General features: G+C 48.6%; 1 long non-coding RNA gene across 4 annotated transcripts; it reads right to left on the reverse strand.

Moving 5' to 3' along the window:
- Window positions 1-668: 668 nt before the first annotated feature.
- Window positions 669-7,989, reverse strand: LOC102548601 (uncharacterized). Of its 4 annotated transcripts, XR_010063019.1 has the most exons (4): window positions 6,886-7,263; window positions 4,573-4,776; window positions 2,846-2,950; window positions 669-2,631 (listed from the first exon to the last, which is right to left on the reverse strand). It is a non-coding gene; the product is annotated as an uncharacterized LOC102548601 (long non-coding RNA). The 4 variants fall into 4 exon arrangements; XR_010063020.1 differs by lacking the exons at window positions 4,573-4,776; window positions 6,886-7,263 and adding exons at window positions 7,298-7,371; window positions 7,849-7,989 and having other exon boundaries at window positions 669-2,950; XR_010063021.1 differs by lacking the exon at window positions 4,573-4,776.
- Between the last annotated feature and the right edge of the window lie 759 nt (window positions 7,990-8,748).

Here is an 8,748-nt window from a genome sequence, read left to right on the forward strand (position 1 = left end):
TCTGATTTTCATCTCCAACCTCCGCAATAAATCGTCAGTGTGACTCTTAACCTTGGCCAAGCTGCGAGTCCATTTCCTAAGGACTGTCTGATACAAGAGACAAAATAAAGAAAGAAGACTGACTATTTTAGGTTCACAGCCTCCAAGGCTGGGAAGTTCAAGGTCACAGGGCCACAGCTGGAGAGGGCCTCCTGCTGCTTCCTAAGCTGGTGGAAGCCAAAGATAAAGTGTGCATGAACAAGACAGAGAGATCTAGCCCCCATAACTATGGCTAATGCATTTCCATGACAGATCTGCCTCGGTGATCCATCCCAAGTCACCCGTTCCCCACAGAGGAACTAAGGCTCCTATGCCTGATTATTTAGAGGCCACACTCAAGCCATAGAATAACCAAGAATTAAGAACTGGATGTTGCAAGGCTGGAGAAATGGCTTAACAGAGTGTATACTGCTCTCCCAGAGGAACTGCGTTCATGTCCCAGACACCTGTAATTCTAGCTCCAGGGAATTCAGTTCCCTCCTCTGCCTTCCATAGGTGTGCCCATGTGTACATACCCATACATATACACATACTAAAAATAAGTAAATTAAAAGAAAAACAACAACACCACCACCACCACCACCACCACCACCACCACCACCACCACCACCACCAAAAACCCAAGAAAACAACAACTGGAGTTTTCAACCTAGCTGTACTGAATGTTGACTGGCTATGGTTGCTTGCTTGGATTCTCTCCCCTAGGTTCATGGGAATCCCCTTCTTATCCCATCGATTCTGTGACAGTCAGGGTTATGTAGGGGAGCAGAACTGAGTGAGTGAGCATAGACTACAAAGGAAATGCTTCAGATTGTCTTACAGGATACATGCTGGGTAGTCTAGCAACGGCTGTCTGCACACTGAACAGACTGAAAACTGTGACCTGCTCAGTCCCCAGGGCTGCAAACTTCAATGATCCCAAGCTGGCACTGAAAGTGTGGAGGATTCCTGGAGATCTGATCTTCAGTTCGTGTTGGAAGGTCCAGGAGGCTGGGCTGAGCAACAGCTAAGGATGGTGGCAGCAGAGACACCAACCGAAGGATGCACTTGCCAGCAAGGCGCAAGGCAGGCACATGAGATGAATCTCTCACCTCTCCATGTCTGGGCAGCTGATGGTGGCTTCTACCACTCTGAGGAAAGGGCTTTTCTGTCTCAGCCAATGGGCCCAGGAAACACCCTTGAAGACCTACCCAGAGGTGCGTCTCTTAGTTGTTCCCAGATCCAGTCAAACCGATAACCACAATTAGCCATTACACACTCCTTTCCCAGCTCACCCTTCTTCCTAACAGCTTGTTTCTGACAAAAATCCCCAAGTACCAAAACCACAGTGTAGCCTAATGATGTCTTATCAACGACAGTCTTTTTAGAAGATAATAGGCCATCTTCCCCATATTCCCTGGGGCTTAGAGGACAGAACTGACAGAACTTACATATGTCACACGCGTGTTGCTATGCAGCCTATTGTGTCTTGAGATCCTACAGACCACAGATCACATGTGTTGGCTGGCATGGCAACTGTTACTGTGTGCTTGGCAGGTGGGATTGGGTGGGAAGGTCTAGAAAGCCTTCCTTTGCCTGTCTGGTGCATGTGTAGTCCTCCTCATTGTCCTTCCATGCGGCCATCATGGTCTTTCTTACTGTATGGCAGCCTCAGGACAGTCAGGGCATAGACAGGAGGGTCTATGAGTCCAGGGAGCCAAGAGAGTAGACATGCTTATAAAGGGTAAATGTGGTATTTCCTCAACGTGTGACCTACTGTCAAGGATCTGGGCTGTAGTGGTTGGTCAAGTGTCTGATATATGTGACTTGTGACTGGGTAATGTTCTTTGCTCTCCTCTGAATACCATGGGCTCCTGTGCATTTGTACCACGTGGGGACAGTGGTGGCCAGAGGATGACTAGTAACCAGGCAGCATCCTTGGAGCCAGGAGCCTCTAGGTTACAATAGCAACAGGAGTAACAGGTCTCCGTACCAAAACATTTGGGATTCTCTCAGCTTTTCCCTCAACAAGGCTTTAACCTAGGCTTCTTAGTGAAAAAGAATTTATCTGCTTCTTAACTGTCCCATGTTTAAAAACCAAAAAGCTGGGTGTGCTGGGACATGCCTTTGATCCCAGCACTCAGGAGGCAGAGACAGAGGCAGGTACATTTCTGTGAACCTGAGGCCAGTCTGGTCTACAAAGTCAATTCCAGGACAGGCAGAACTACAGAGAGAACCCCTGTCTCAGAAAAAAAAAAAAAAGGGAAAACAAAATTACTATAACTATTCACAGTTCAAGGCCACATCCCAAGGATAACACAGACTGTAAGTATTCACCAAAGGAAGTTCAACATTGCCACAGTTTACTGGTTCTAGGCAGGTGGGGTTCAAGTCACCCCTTGTGAAACAGCTGCTGTCCAAATTTGCACCTTCTCAGCTGAGGATGTGCACCCCTCACCAGCTCCTACATCTCCATGTGGCCTTGGAAGCTTCTCTTTGAAATGTGAACCTTCAGGCCTGTGGCTCCGGTTCTTCCCTTGTTCCTGTGGTGGGGAGAGGCCTGGAAGGATGAGTGCTTAGCTCCAGCCTCTGCCACAGCTTCCTGTCAACAGACTGAAGAAATACAGGATACTTGGTTGTGAATTGCAGCATCTGTCTGAGTGGTTTTTTTTCTTCTCACTGCTGGTGATAAAATATTCTGACAAAAGCAACCTGTGGGTTTATTCTAGCTCACAGTTTAAGGGTGCTGTCTCAGTTAGGTTTTACCGCTGTGAACAGCCACTGTGTCCAAGGCAAGTGTTGTAACATTTCATTGGGGCTGGCTTACAGGTACAGAGGTTCAGTCCACCATCATCAAGTTGGGAGGGAGCAGGGCAGCATCCAGGCAGATACAGTGCAGGTAGAGCTGAGAGTTCTACATTTTCTTTCTTTCCTTTTTAAAAAAAGATTTATTTGTTTATTCTCTGTATGTCATTGCCTTCAGACACACCAGAAGAGGGCATAGGATTCCATTACAGATGGTGGCTGGGAATTGAACTCAGGACCTCTGGACGAGCAGTGAGTACTCTTAACCACTGAGCCATCTCTCCAGCCCAAGAGTTCTGTATTTTCATCTGAAGACTGCTAGTGGAAGACTAACTTCTGGGTAGCTAGGATGAGGTCTTAAGTCCACACACACAATGACACACCTTCTCCAACAGGGTTGCACCCTCTAATAGTGCCATTCCCTGGGCCTAGCATACATAAACCATCACAGGTACAGTCTTTATAATGGTAGTAAAATCAAGGTGGCAGGAACTTGAAGCAGCTGGTCATATCACATCCACAGTTGAGACCAGAGAGTGATGAATGTATGCATTCCTTTCTTCAATTATCAATCCAGGATCCCAGCTAGGGAATCGTGCCACCCACGGTGGACCCATCTCAGCCAATGCAATCAAGATAACCCCTCTCAGGCGTGCTAAAAGGCCTATCCGCTAGATGACCAGATTATATCAGGTTGGCAATGTTACTGGTCACATCCTCCTTCTGTGGCACAGGACGCCAGAACTTATTTCTCTTATCTAACACCATTTTGTTACTTACCCTCCCTTCCCAGCTTCTGACAGACAGTCAACATTCCATAATCTGTTTCTTTGAGATTGCCTTTTTAATGGTCTGCGTCGGAGTGAGTGTGTGTGGTATTTGCATCTCTGTGTCAGGCTGACTGTATTTATCATAATGACCTCCATGTTAATAAGTGGCAGGACCTTATTCTTTACTATGGCTGGAGAGTAGTCCACCGTATGCATGCCTTGGCCATGAATACCCAGGCTAGCTGTGTGTCTGGGTTGTTGTGAATGTCTGAAGTGGTGGTCATGCTCTGATTTGCTCAGCATATATTGTATCATGTAAGGAAACAACCTGCTGTACCCCATGAGTATGCCCAGCTGATGTGTGGCGTCGGAGATGACAAGGATAGAGTCCACCCCAGGGCCTCACCATGGGGCAACCCATTTTTATTGCACTTCATCTTTCCCTGGCCTGGGAAGCTTCTTCTTCCTCAGTTCTTGCTCAGTTCCCTTCCCCCTGGTCTGCTTATTACAGAACCTTTCACTGCTGTCCAGAGACTAGAGACCAACATTGACACCTCAGCCTTGTTGTCACTGGACATGTCTCAGTGAGGGTTGACCAATCCCTGTCTATGCTCTTCTCTCCTTTAGACCAGTACTCCTTAACCGTTCTAATGCTGCAATCCTTTAATACAGTTCCTCCTGTCGTGCTGACCCTCAACCATAAAACCATATTTTTTGTTACTTTATAATTAATTTTGCTACTGCCATGAGTCATAATGTAAATATATACTTTTTGTTTGTTTGAGGGTTTTAGATGACTCCTGTAAGAGGGTCATTTGACCCAAAGGAATCTCGACCCACATGTTGAGAACAACTGATTAAGGCTTTCCTAGTAAAGGCCACAGTCCTGAAGGTGACCAGGTGTGCCTGCTTATTGTAGGTGAACTATCTCATGCCTTTGCACACAGGAAGGAGCTCCCAGGGACATACATGCCCTTACCTTGACACTCTTACCATCGCTTTCTTCTTTAGCCTTTACTTGCCGTGAGACAACTTTTTTCAGTAATGGCTCAGCCCTCAGGAGCATCTTGCCCTCAGGGCTTATCAGCCAGAGGGCAGGCATCTTGAGCTTCTCCTGGCATGGGCATCACTTGCCTAAGCCAGTAGTACAGCTGGCAGCTAGGTCTTCAGAGTCTCTAGCTTTCTAGCAGGTAGCAAAGAGAATGGGAGGAGGGTAACAATATGGATGCCCAGGTCAGGAATCTCAGAGCCACCATCCTCAAGGATATGTCAGAGATTCAAATGGTTCTATGGATAGGACATAATGACGGAATAGGCAGAGGGATAGCTTGTGAAATTAGGCATAGGCGGAGGTCTGGGAGGACAGGCTGGCGTGTGTGTGTGTGTGTGTGTGTGTGTGTGTGTGTGTGTGTGTGTGTGAGAGAGAGAGAGAGAGAGAGAGAGAGAGAGAGAGAGTGTGTGTTTGTGTCTATGGTGTCTATGTGTATGTCTATGTCCATGTGTGCATGCGTGTATGTCAGAGAGTGAGTGCGTGTGTATGTGTGTGAGTGAGTGTTGGTGTCTGTGTGTATGTCTATGTGCATATATGTGTGTGTGTGTGTGAGAGAGAGAGAGAAAGAGAAAGAGAGAGAGAGAGAGAGACTGTGTGAGTTTATGCATGTATCCATGTGTCCATTTATCTGTGTGTCTGTATTGTATCTGTGTCTGTTTGTACCTGTGTGTTTGGGCCTTTGGTTAGTAATTTAGTGTTTGGGAGATCCCTGTGCACCCAGCATAAAGGATAATGAATTTTCTGTTCCACTCTGTAACCATCCCCTGTCTCTGTCTCAACCCCCAAACACCTGGCTTAAAACATACACTCCTACAGCAAAACAAACAGCTTTTTCTAGACCCCTGAAGCCTCTAGTGCCCCTTTCATAGTAACACCCCCACCAGCCTGCCTTGGCATGTCTGCTGTGGCAGCTGGGAGCCACTCGGCAGCGGCAGTGTGGTCCCTGATACTTAGAGAGCCCCTTGAAGATGTGCAGTGAAGGAACCCTGCTCTTATCTGTCCCCAGCTCTGGGTCAGGTAGGGTGCCACAGAGTGTTCAGTTCAGCCCAGCTAAGTTTACCTCAGAGATCAGAACAGAATGACAAAGAGCCCGTATCCCACGGCCCCTAAGTAAACACTACTGTTCTTGACAGAGGTGGGTCTTCGGGGAACTTGGAACAGATGCCACCCTGATAAACCTTTCTCTTGCGTTTAGCACAAACCTGCCAGCCCCACCTGCCTGACAATAAGAGGGAGGCGGAGCCCCAGAGCCCAGCTGCAGTGTAGTGGCCTTGCATGTTTTTCTCTTCTTGTGGTTTCATGGGGTTAGGCAAAGTTTCATTTCTCAGCACAACTGAAGAAAGCGTCTCTCAGTGAGACCTGGGCAGGGCACTATTCCTCACTAGCTAGCCCTCATACTCCTTGGGCTTTGACTGAGCCCACAGACTGACACAGCTATGTGGAACTCCAGGATTTCCCAGGAGCATCTGGAGAAGGCGAAGACTGGCCAGGGAGTGTTCTAATAAGATTAGGACCCCACTGAAGGCTAATGCTGGCACTGCGCAGGGTCCATGGCAATGTTATCACCTACTGCAGGCACAGGCATTTCAAATGGGAAGGCCCATGGGGCCAACACCCCTTCTCCAGCCGCGCAGCTAATGTGTCACAATGTCCTAGCTTCCTGGAAGTCAGCCTGTTCCAGTTTCACTTCTTAGCTTCCTTATTCCCACCCCACAGCCAGAACTGACTCTCTGTCTCTATTCCTGGGGTCACCTGGGAAGTCCCTGGCAGGTGGCAGGTGATCAGCCAGTGATTTCAGGAAGTCACTCGAGGGTGGGAGCAAACAACAGAGTAAGACAGCACTCTGGGGCTGGAGAGATGGCTCAGTGGTTAAGAGCACCGACTGCTCTTCCAGAGGTCCTGAGTTCAAATCCCAGCAACCACATGGTGGCTCACAACCATCTGTAATGATATCTGATGCCCTCTTCTGGTGTGTCTGAAGGCAGCTACAGTGTACTCATATATAAAAAAAAAAAAAAAAAAGACAGCACTCTGCTTGATCCTACAAGGACACAGCGACAGCGTTGAGGTCCACCAGAGCACTTCTGTGAGAGCTGGCCTCACACAGAAGTGAGCACACTCCTCCCTTGGGGGCACGGGTGTTCCTATGTACCTCATGGTGCTGTTAACCCAACGGGTTGCCCTGACAGCATCTCCAGGTCCAAGACTCTTCTGTTTCCTGTTAGTCCCTGCTTTGCTTACCTTTAGTAACATATCAGCATTCTGCTCACAGACATGATGACACATAGTGTCTGGGAGCTCTGCTCTCTGCTCTTTCACCTTTCCTCAGAGCTTGGGGAGACCTGTGACCCTCGCCATGGCCAGCTAGAGAGTATACTGCTCTCCCGGCACAAGTATCTTCTCACTCCTTGAGGGTGGAGCAGGCTCTTGTAACGATTGCATCACAAGGAAGGCCTAGAGATGTGCTAAGACAGCTGAAGTGGAATTATTGCAAGCGCAGGGGCCTGATAACCAGAGGTGGCCTCTGTGTTCTTGCAGCCCCGGCTACCTGGGCCATGGAAGCCCTTGTAGAGCAGATGGAGAACGGGATTAGCATCTTCTGGCTCTCCCACTCTCTTGTGCCCAGCAGTCTTGAAGATCAAGAGTGACTTACCCCACAAGTTGCTTCCCCCTCTGCCTCTGTGTCAGTCCTTAGTAGCCTCTTTGCCATTCTGTCTGGCTCAGGGCCTGAGGAGGGCACGGGAGAAGGCAGAGGAGTTAGACACTACCGGGTAAACTTCTTATTAGGAGAATAAGCCTGAAATCTTCACAGTCAGTTATCTATAGCAGGGTGGCTGTCCCTGTTTGCCGATGTTCATTTTCCATTCTATTTCACATTCCCTTCCTGCATTTCATACTCAGGATATCCAGAAACATCTCTTCCCATGATTCCCACCCCAGGGCTCAGTCTAGGACAGAGAGGCGGTATTTGTTGGAGGTCAGAGGAGCCCCTGGATGGACACACTAGACACTCTCTCTCTGTGTGGGAGTGTGTTATCTCAGTGTGTATGTGTGTATATGTGGACTTGTGCATGTGAAACCCATGTTCCCAGCACCAGATCTCCTTGTCCTTCTTTTGCACCTTCCCTCTCAGTGCCAAAATACCCTCCTCTAGTTGCTCCAGTCAGAGTCTTTCCTCTAGATTTGAAGCTAAGTAAGTTATACCCGTGTCTTGGTAAGAGTCCACAGAAGGAAACACAAGAAATGTGTAAGGGAGGGCCACTGGAAAGCCTTGGTGCTGATCAGATGGATGACCAGACCAGGGCTGGCTCCTCCCCCTGCCTCTGGACTGGCTCTTCAGTTTCCTGGCTAAGGCTAATATGGTTCGTTACTTAAGACTAGGAGGGAGCTAAGTGTGGGAACAAGAAGAAAGAACAGCAACCACAGTGGGTTTCAGTTCAACCAGCAATTGCGGAACACTAGTTTTGGGCTATGCAGGCTGCTCAGCCCTGGGGAGCTGCCGAAAGCAGGCAGAGCAAGCTTCCTGCACATCTGAACTGCAAAAATGGCACAGGGAAAGGTTGTCCACAGGTACATAGTGGACTGGTCCCTGGAGACCAGTCCCCAGCGGGCCAGCTGGGTGAGGAGGGCAAGGCGGGACTCCTTTGAGGCCCTCCAGGGAAGAGTGGCAGTGATAGGCTGTGGTGGCTGGTTGTATGGCTAGAACTTAGGTAGGGGAGGGGACAGGGTAGATAATGGGGCTTGGCAGCATAGGATTGAGTGAGCTTTGTCAGGTGCCCAGCCAATGTACAATGAGTGAGGGGTTCTGGAAGATAGGGACCAGAGATAGCATTATGACGGTAAGATTGCTAGGAACTCCTACAAGTCAGATAGGGTCATTCTGCAAGTCCTACAACCGTCCTGTAATCAACCATCAACCATTGATGTAAGGAATGTTGGAGCTCAAGTCACAGGACCCAGGACATAATGAAAACCTGGAAAAGAAAGTCACCTTCTCAGGTGAAAAGCCAGCATCAGGTTTCTCCTGTTACTCACTGTAGAACAAATTCTTGCTTTTTCCCTAGGTCTTCATATTCAGACTAGCCTCAGCAAAAGAGGTTCTGC

Source organism: Rattus norvegicus, chromosome 1 (genome assembly GCF_036323735.1).
Source record: "Rattus norvegicus strain BN/NHsdMcwi chromosome 1, GRCr8, whole genome shotgun sequence".
Taxonomy (NCBI): Eukaryota; Metazoa; Chordata; class Mammalia; order Rodentia; family Muridae; genus Rattus; species Rattus norvegicus.